The sequence below is a fragment of the Limulus polyphemus genome, unplaced genomic scaffold, assembly GCF_000517525.1.
Source record: "Limulus polyphemus unplaced genomic scaffold, Limulus_polyphemus-2.1.2 Scaffold7487, whole genome shotgun sequence".
In the NCBI taxonomy this organism is placed as follows: Eukaryota; Metazoa; Arthropoda; class Merostomata; order Xiphosura; family Limulidae; genus Limulus; species Limulus polyphemus.
The window spans coordinates 6,028-16,280 of NW_013673097.1; the positions used below are offsets into that span (position 1 = coordinate 6,028).

Sequence of the window (10,253 nt, forward strand, 5' to 3'; positions counted from 1 at the left end):
AGGTAATTTGGGGTTTATGCTTGATAACAACTGTAATTAAAGTAAATAACAGACACAAAATGTGGGATTAATTTCAGCAAATTTAGTACTTGGTTACTTGAAACGCCTGTTTACTTTTGTATAAACATTCGGCGTTTGAGACATCATCGTATTTGTATTCAAGTTATTTCTTTCGATAAAAGAAGGTTTAATCCCGTAAAGAATAATGCAATATTAAACCTCTACAAAAGAAATCAGGCTAGGTTTTGACTAATACATCTCCTAATGCCCTAAATGAATCACAAATTAATGTAACCGTGGCTCGATAACCAAGCACACCGATAGAGGGATCCCAAATAATCGTTGTCCATTCACGCTGGTGGTGAACAAGTTAAACTAATGACTTTCAATCGTTCAGGTGGCAATCGAGTGTTACATTTCTTCTAGTCAGATATTATAGTTAAACTAAAATCATTCCAGTAGTTACCATAACAGCTACAGAACCTAGTTTTCTGCTGTTGTTTTTCTGATGAAAGGAAGAAAAGAAATTACCAACAAACTTCAGTATAATAACGCTTGGAGACGGCTTGAATAGGTAATGAAGAAAAGCATTATTAGTCTTAAACTCCTCGTCATCGAATTTAAACTTCAAGTATACCAACAAACTTAAAGGTCCTTCAAAGTTCAAGACCTAGGTTAGTTTCTACTTCTAGTACCTCATTTCCTTATTAGCACTAATATATTTTCAACTATAGTATTGCAGTAGTAGGAATTTAGTAATTAGTTTCTTATATTTTACCTTTAATAAAGTTTCTACTTCGAGTTTCTAGTTTCTACTTCGAGTTCTAAGCCTCGTCTTTCAACGCCTGTACGTACCGTTGGATTAACGCGACCCCTCAAAATGTTTATTAAGACTCCAAACTATGAATAATCTAAAGATATTTATTATAATTTCTATAATATGAGTGAAAACTTACACTACTATTACTCAAAAAGTTGGTAGCCTTGTATATTACCTGTTGCGTTGTATTATAAGGACGTAAAACGTCGAAACTGTTTAGTTTGGCGTCTAACACTATACACCATGAGAGGGCGTGTTGTTTCTATGTTTTATTTGGCATTCCAACATCGGGAGTATTACTCATTTATAATCAAAAGCTAATCTACCAAGCTTTTATTTTTTCTAGAATAATTTTGCACACACACACTATGGAAATTATAATAAATATAATTATTCATAGTTTGACTCCGTAACCAGTGTACACCATTCGAGCAATATTTTGGAAAGGAAATAAAATACTAAAACTAAAAGCAAAATCGTTAGTCTGAGGTAAGTTAATATCGCAGTGATAAAATTAAAACCTCAGAGTCGGATAATTGTCAGACCAGAAGTACAGGTGAATATGTTTTATTTTCACTGTAAATATTTTTATTACAATGCTAAAATCCGGGGTTAGATTCTTCGTGGTAAGTAGAGCGCAGATAGCGCATTTGTGAGACAGCGAATTCTACTTTTATGTTGTTAGAGTTTTGTTTACCGTTCATTTACTATTCTTTCTATCGTTAAGTTCAACTATAAAACTGTAGTTATATTAAAGCGCTAACTCACTTTCTAGCTAGAGCACGTTGAATTTGAGTATGTTTGTATTACGAAAGTGATACAAGCTTCCCCTAGCGGTAACGTACACATATTAATGTTGTGAAAATTATTTAAATTAATTGGTCTCATGAGATGTAACCTCGTGTTCTAACCACTAAGTAAAAACCCTGCCTTGATCTGAAACGAGTTACTTCACGAAATATTGTAAAAACAAATTATTGCTCGATATTGTTATTGATCTTGAAGTACTTTAATTTTGGAATATTGTTGGTGTTTTTTTGTTGTTGTTTTCGGAAATAGGATTTTCTTCTAATTCTTTTATTTATTGAAATGGTTAATGGCATTGATATTTATTTTGTATTGTTAGTTTGTAATCAAGCACAAAGCTACACAATGGGCAATCTGTACGCTGCCCGCCACGGGTATCGAAACCAGGTTTCTAGCGGTGTAACGCCGCAGACACTCCGCTATGCCACTGCAGGGCATGTTGTATCGTTCATTAACGTTAGTATCAAATCCTGGCCAGGCACGGATTATAAACTATGTTTTTATAAGTGATATACTATAAATACCAACTGTTTGAAAGTTTTATTATGGATTTCTGTGGTTATTAAAATTCAATAAATTATTTTCCTTTTTATTCGACCCTAGTTGTAGCGGTGTTTTGGTTTAGTCCTTTAAGCATTGTGTAGCTGTTCGCTAAAAAAAAATAACAGAACAGCAAGGATAAATACTCTGACTGGGATAAAGTGTATCATTGTATTTTCAACCTCGAATAGTTTTATTTTATCGTTTTTCAACTTCTTAGTAAAAGATCATAGTTACTATCTCGGTCGGTTAGGCTAGATTTATAGTCCTTAAGTACAAATCTAATTCGTGCCTAACTTGCCATCCGTGATATACATTGTTTCCATGACTCCTCTTAGTTTCCCTTATTATTAATCGTTTCTTACGCTGTTTTTCCTTATATTGTATAATATTTGCATATCTTTCTCCTTATCTTGACTCTATTTTTTCTTCTCGTCCCACCAAATTTTTCTTTTATGATCATTTTTGTTTTTTCCTTTATTTCCTCTCACTCTTTAATGTTATTTTCAGTTAATTTTACTTTTCTTCTTACTTTTCTCACTCGATTTTTGTTTGTGTTATTTTTCTCTATCATTCACTCTTAAAAACAGTTCTGTTCAGCACTTGAAAGGGTGCAGAATTTTGTCCCTCTAGAAACACCTAGTGAACTAAAACTTTTCACATTCCCTTATAATTACAGAAATAAATATTTGTTCAGGTGCAATATAACACCGTTGAAGTGGAATTTCACAATATTTAATTTTCTCTAAATGTCTGTGAGTCGTCTTTTTCCATTGTTATAACTGTTTCTATCGTTAGAAGGCGTCTTTTTAAATATTTGGTAAAAATAATGCAAAGTCCAGTCCTCTTAATGATAACGAAGGCAATTTATTTCTTCAAGCATAATGTACAAGTTTTATAGGCTACGTTCGTTGATAGGCCTAACCCGCAAATAAAACTAAGCAAACACTTCCTTGCGAGTTCTCTGCTTTGGTGAAACATAGATTCAACATTTACAGCGTTAAACTGACCGTAACGAAACTCACCAAATGACTAAAATCTACTGGCCTACTCCATTTCTTTCTTCTTTTTTTTCTTTGCCTAAGTTTGAATTATTCATCATTATTCGGGACCTCATGAAATTTCTTGGCGTCAGACGTCATTGCTGCATCTCAAAAATATTCGAAACGTCACACCAAATATAGAACTCTTCCCTAGAACGTCTAAATTGAAATATTGAAACTAGGCTCACAGCATGATAAAAGATGTTCTAATCCTATCCAAATCTATACAGAATTGTTAAATTATATTAAGTATGCAATCTAACTTCAGTCTCCTTCTCACTTTTTTCTTCTAGTGATTTTAAATAACGTTTAATATTCTTGCATGGGAAATACAATTTGTTGTTGCATTCCACCTTTTAAGTCCCCAGTTGGGACAGCAGTAAGTCTATGGACTTACAATGGTAAAATCCGGGGCTCGATTCTTCTCAGTGGGCACGACAGATAACTCAGTGTGGCTTTGTTATACAAAAAAAAATGCATTATCCATCTATATTTTTCTACATATTAAACATATCTTTATTACAATGCTTTCTTTTTGTTAATATGTATCATAAGGCCTAAACGAAAACTATCTATGCATATCTAAAGAACATGATTGCAACACCGTTACGGTTGTAGTGCTAGGCTATACTATATGTTTCCAACCCCTTAACTAGGGTTAAGTAGGGACTAGATGCCTCATTATCTGATTTTTCATGTGGGAATAACAAAATGATTTTTTTAACTAGCGAGCTTAATTATTTTTGTTAATGAATCAGTCAATAGATGTGAGTGGACTTACCCTTGATCTTCATTGCCCGTTGGCCAACTGATCTAATAGGTACCAATCACTCTTTTCTTGTGGCAAAACTTGAGTGTTTATTGCCATATTTAAGACCCATATATTAAGAATGTGTTGGAGCCTGATAGACCAAATTGTTTTGTGTGAGGGTTTTGGCATATCCTTAGATTCTTTGTGACAAAAAACAGAGTTTCGAGATTTTACCATAGAATGCACATATATTTCCATTTAGAATTAAGCAGGGGTTTTATAGTGTTTCTGTAACTTTAACCTCCATGCCAGAACTCCTAAAGCTCATGCTTTCGATGTCTGGCCATTCTCAACACGTTAAATAAATCTTACTGGCAATACTCAACACATTAAATAAATCTTACTGGCCATTCTCAACACATTAAATAAATCTTACTGGCCATTCTCAACACGTTAAATAAATATTACTGGCAATACTCAACACGTTAAATAAATCTTACTGGCAATACTCAACACATTAAATAAATCTTACTGGCAGTACTCAACACATTAAATAAATCTTACTGGCAGTACTCAACACATTAAATAAATCTTACTGGCAATACTCAACACATTAAATAAATCTTACTGGCAATATTCAACACGTTAAATAAATCTTACTGGCCATTCTCAACACATTAAATAAATATTGCTGGCAATTCTCAACACATTAAATAAATCTTACTGGCAATACTCAACACATTAAATAAATCTTACACTTGAGTTATTGCATAAATGAAGTATTATGTTTCTCCCCTATAGTTATTTCTGTATCACTAATTTTGGTTTTGGCTGAATATTTCCTAATATATGGAAATCAGCGATAGCGTAATTGAAAAAATACCCTCGTTCCCATCTCTAAGTTCTAATTTTTATCACTTTAATTTCCTGTGTCTTTCTTCCTCCATTATTTCAAAGCCACATTTAGATTCACACACGGTAGTTGTTAATAGCCCCCGATGGGTCAGCAGTAAATGTTACAACGCTAAAATTCGGGGATGGATTCCCCCACAAAGCGCAGATTGCTCGTTGTATAGCTCTGCACCAAAGAAAATAGCAGCTATTATGTAACTTGTTTAAGTATAGGATTAATAAACAAATGAGATTATAGTGAAACCTAAAAACGTACACAAATAGTTTCTGTCAGGGAAACAGAAACGTGCAAGTCGTTTGGGAAACCTAAAAACGTACACAAATAGTTTCTGTCAGGGAAACAGAAACGTGCAAGTCGTTTGGGAAACCTAAAAACGTACACAAATAGTTTCTGTCAGGGAAACAGAAACGTGCAAGTCGTTTGACTGAAACGAAGACAATATAATTTTCTTTCCCTTACGACGGTTTTAATTAACCGTTTTTTTTTCTTACGTTACATTCTAAACTGGGGATACAGTTTCAGAGAACGAACACGATGTTATCATTTGGCATATGTTTTTTAATTGCTAAAAGTTTCTTAGTTTGATTCTCTCAAGCAAGTCGTGTTTCTTAGTTTTGATTCATGTACAATGGTTTGAGTTTGAATTCCATCCGAAGTTTTCTTAGGTTCAATTGAGGCCAAACTTATTTAAGTTTTGATGTGTTTTTAAACTCGATTAAACTAAGGTTTTTTTTAATTTCTTTCAAGCGGACCAGTTTTTAATTTTGAATTGTGTGAAGTTTTTTAAACCTTAATTCGTATTTAGTTTCCGTAGTTTGGGACATGTAAAGTTTTTATCATAAAAACGAGTTCCGCGTCAACTATGTCCCCCCACCCCCACCCCATTCCCTCTTTCTTTCACAAACGACTGAGAACGCTTTTAGCTTTCCCGCCAAACGAGGGATCCACAAAAGAATGTGAAAAACTCAATAAATGCACTCAAAATGTATCTACCCTAATATTTGTGTCTTAACTTGACGTTTATAAATTATGTAAACGTTTTTGATTTCAATTTGCTATCTCTCCAAACTCGCTAACACTACTATAAATCCTTTCACGGCAAAGCCATTTAAAGACTTTAATGGCTCCTTTAAGTGATATTAGCTGGTCACAAATCACTGCAAATTACGTAGATTTTTTTTTCTTCTGGGGTCTGTTTATCACTACCAAAATATCTCCAACTACAGAACGACATTCTCACATAACAGTGAAACCAAGTTTCTCTATCTGTCATTGTATATGGATAAACAGACTTACCGGCTTGAGTAATACTTTAAAATAAAGCGAAAACAAAAATTGGCTTTCTTACAAAGCACGTATAGGCCATGGTTTACATTTTACCATACCGAAATGGTCTGCTTTAGGCGCTATATGCTGAAAAATGGGTTCGCTTTCCCCACTAAGCTTAAATAATGTTCGTCGCCCCATCTTTTTCGCTTTTATAGGCTATTGAAATTCTTCGCATCTTACAGGAAACGACTCGCCCACACATTAAAGCAGCTTGATTTGGTTAGGTGAATCACTGTGTTTCGTTGTTTTCTGTTTCTAAAAAATAATAAATCGGTGTGTGTGTGTGTGTGTATATATATATATATATATATATATATAGAGAGAGAGAGAGGGAGGGATAAATTGAGACATCTTTCTTCATTCAAACAGGCAAGAAGAAAACAAGAAACCGGTTTTAAGATATTCTAGCCGAAGTTCCGTACCATTTCGTAAAAAAAATAACGAAATTGAAAGAAAAATTAAATTAAAAGCTATAAGATTAAATGTTCCAGGGGGCGCGTTACGTTTAGGAAGAGGTTGCTGCTTTTCTTCTTCACCTGTGATAAAATAATTCACTTAATAATTCATTAAGTTTTTTAATCATAAGAGGCTTGAATATAAATATTTTGAAACATATCCAAACAGACACGACTTAAAATGTACTTTGATTACACTGGGCAGTGCCCCACAGTGGCACAGCGGTTTGTCTGCGGACTTACGACGCTAGAATCCGGGTTTCGATACCCGTTGTAGGCAGAGCACAGATAGCCCATTGTGTAGCTTTGTGCTTAATTATAAAAACAAAACAAACACTGGGCAGCACAAAAAGTTGCTACCGGAGAAACCTCACGTGATTCGAGGTAATTTGATGGTGCTTATTTCAAAAGTGTAGTCAGAATTTGTCCATCACCTCTAGATTTTGGGATATTGTAATATCTCATTATTTTATCAGCACCATGTATAATATCAAGCAATCAACTCAGTACAATAGATTTATGCTGTGGAATTAAGTTTACTCGGACAGTTTAATGGGTAAAAGACGTACAATTTCTATAGCTTCAATCATTGACTGTATTGGTGTGAAATTTCAAATATATTGTTCGTAGATGCTATTTGTTCTCGATAAAATTGTGGCGAATTGCACCACTTTTGCTTCATTAGCATGCTCACCTGCTCCGCCCGAGAATCACGAAACCCTCGCGTGCTCAGTTTGCTAGAACATTCCATAAGTCCCTCGACTGAGCATAAAAGGAGCGGAGTCAGACGCCTCTCACTCACTCAGTTGGTCACTTCGCCTTGCTCCGCGCACAGTCAGAACAAAGTGGAATATTCTTCCTCGCATCATACCCGCGATATAATCAAATTCTAAAAACTTTGTTTTTTTAAATATTTTAAACTATAGTTCTGTAAACATAAATTATTTTATATATATTTTTAGAAAATCACTTGAAATGCTGGCTGTCTCCAGTTCAAGTAAAGTCTGAGAGTGCAACAGTCATCCAAACAGTTTTTGCTACATATATGGAAAATATATTACAGTTTCACGAAGAAAACATCACACACAAAGTAAAAGTAGCTTACTAGCACTATTTTGGGTGTAAAATTGGTGACCAAGAAAAGTACTGGGCTCCGCGTACAGTTTACACATCCGGCTTGACACAGTGGCTGAATAAGAAGAGAGCAAGCATGCCTTTTGCAGTTCCCATGATATGGTGTGAGCCTAAATATCATCTAACTGACTGTTATTTTTGCAGGAGTAATGTTTTTGGATATTCAGGCAAAACTAAACATACATTAAGTATCCAGATATTGCATCTGCAATGAAACCTGTACCTCATAAGGATGGTCTTCCAGTGCCACATCCACCAGCAAATTGAGAAACACAAGAGTTATCCTTCGAAGAAGACAGTGGATCATTTTCATCATCTTTATCTAGTAATTCCATTCCTGTGGCACCTCATCATAAATTGACTCATCTGATCACACAAGAAGAGCTAAATTATCTGATTCATGACTTGTCTCTATCAAAGCAGCACGAGGAACTGCTTGGCTCTCGTTTACAACAATGGAACTTTTTACTTCCAGGAACATGAGTTTCAATTTACTGAAGCTGCCATCAAAGTCTTGCTTCTCAATACAGCATGCAAGATACTTTGTGTTTCTGTACAAATGTTGATGCACTAATGGAAGAATTAGGTACTTAAGAATGGAGACTTTTTATCGACTCATCTAAAGTTAGTCTGAAAGCTATACTTTTGCACAATGGGAACACTAAGCCATCGATTCCTGTTGTTCATGCTATGAACATGAAAGAATATTATCAAAGCATGCAGAGTATACATTTTTTAAAGGCAATTTTCAATGAATAAATAAAGTTGTTAAATAAAAAATTCTTATTTTCCCGATATTTAAGAATATTTTGAATAAATCCATCATAACTCGAAACTAGAGGTAATCAGTAATTTTCAACATTTTTTTTTTTAGAATAAGCATCATCAAATTACTCGGAAACAGATATATTGTTTGTAGTAGCAGAGAACAAATGTTTTTGTTTCCCAGTGTTATTAACTTGTTCATTTACCTTTCTTAATATGGGTGTGGAGGTGTAGGTGTTTTTCAAGGGAACTGTGAGGGTGGGGTGTGTTTAGGTAAAGTTGAAAGTTGGGGGTGAAGGTTGTGCAGGTGGGATGTTTGTGTGGGTGGATGTAGTCACCACACTGATGGATCACGTAATCTTTACAAAACTTTAAGAAACTGCAAAGTGAACAAACAAACAAAAAAAAAGAGAGGAGCCACACAAAATTTCAAGTTTGGGTCATAGAGGGTGTGAGGTCTAGGCATTCATTCTAGTATCTCAACTGTTCTGTTCTTCCACCCAATGATGATGAAGTTCTACATGATAACCTCTGTTATGGAATACTCCTCTGCAGCGTAATTTTAACTTTCGGCAGTTTTTCTGCTGCTATTTGCTTTGGAAGACGATTGTAAACATGTCTCTTGTGTTGGTTTTTTACATCTAAATTTTTATTTGCAATTCCAAGAGAGGTCCCTACTTTAGCTGTATGGATTGCTGTGTTCCTTTATTACTTCCATTGAAAAGTTTTTTAACATCCTTCAGTACTTCCGACATGCAACAGGTAGCCGGCCATGGAGTATCCTATTTTATCGCCGATGGAGTCATACGTCCCCTTACTTTACTATACACCTCATCACTGCAGATATATTTTCTTCGAGATGCTAAATTTCGTGTTTTGCATGCTTTTATAATGGCGGAATAGGAGAACCTCGTGTTAGAAAGTCCTGTGATGTAAGCCTTCCAGAAAGAATCAATTTTAGGCGCCAACTGAAATTACAAGTATTCGTAATTTAATTAACTGTAGTCACAGGCCACAAGGAAGGTCTGGGACAAGGTCGTTGAATATAAAAATTGTTACTATATATTTTGAGCCTCTCCTTGTGTTTCAATGACCAACAAAAATAAATTTCTTTAAGCCTTGCAGAACCAAAACAGTCAGATGGAACTGTCATTGGTATTTGCTTTGAAGTGTGGAACCTTTGGAGTCGGAGGTCAGTGTCACGAGTTTTATTTAGCGATACAAGGTGTGGATAAAAAAAATATTTTTATTTTTATTAATTGAATTGCCTCAAGATGGGTTGGTTATAACACGAAAATTCACAATTATCCTAAGCATACAACCTGTTCTAATTACTGGGCAACTTTGACCTCTTTTAAATAGAACTTTCGAAAGGTTAGGAGTGAAGTAACCCTAATCACTGATAAATGCCTGATGTTAATGAAAATAAAAGATACATCTTGAAGGAAACTTTTATACCATTTAATGTATAATAAAATGATTTGGCCCGGCATGGCCAGGTGGTTACGGCACTCGACTCACAATCTGAGGGGTGCGAGTTCGAATCCCAGTCACACCAAACATGCTCGCCCTTTCAGCCGTGGGGGCGTTATAATGTGACGTCAATCTCACTATTCGTTGGTAAAAGAGTAGCCCAAGAGTTGGCGGTGGGTGGTGATGACTAGCTGCTGTCCCTCTAGTCTTACACTGCTTAATT

The 10,253-nt window shown here is 35.0% G+C and overlaps 1 long non-coding RNA gene across 1 annotated transcript in view; it reads left to right on the plus strand.

Moving 5' to 3' along the window:
- Positions 1 to 551: 551 nt before the first annotated feature.
- The window catches only part of LOC111089822, a 20,182-nt gene continuing 10,480 nt past the window's right edge, over positions 552 to 10,253 (plus strand). Inside the window, exon 1 of the long non-coding RNA XR_002613998.1 lies at positions 552 to 674. This is a non-coding gene — a long non-coding RNA (uncharacterized LOC111089822). The remainder of the gene's footprint in view (positions 675 to 10,253) is intronic.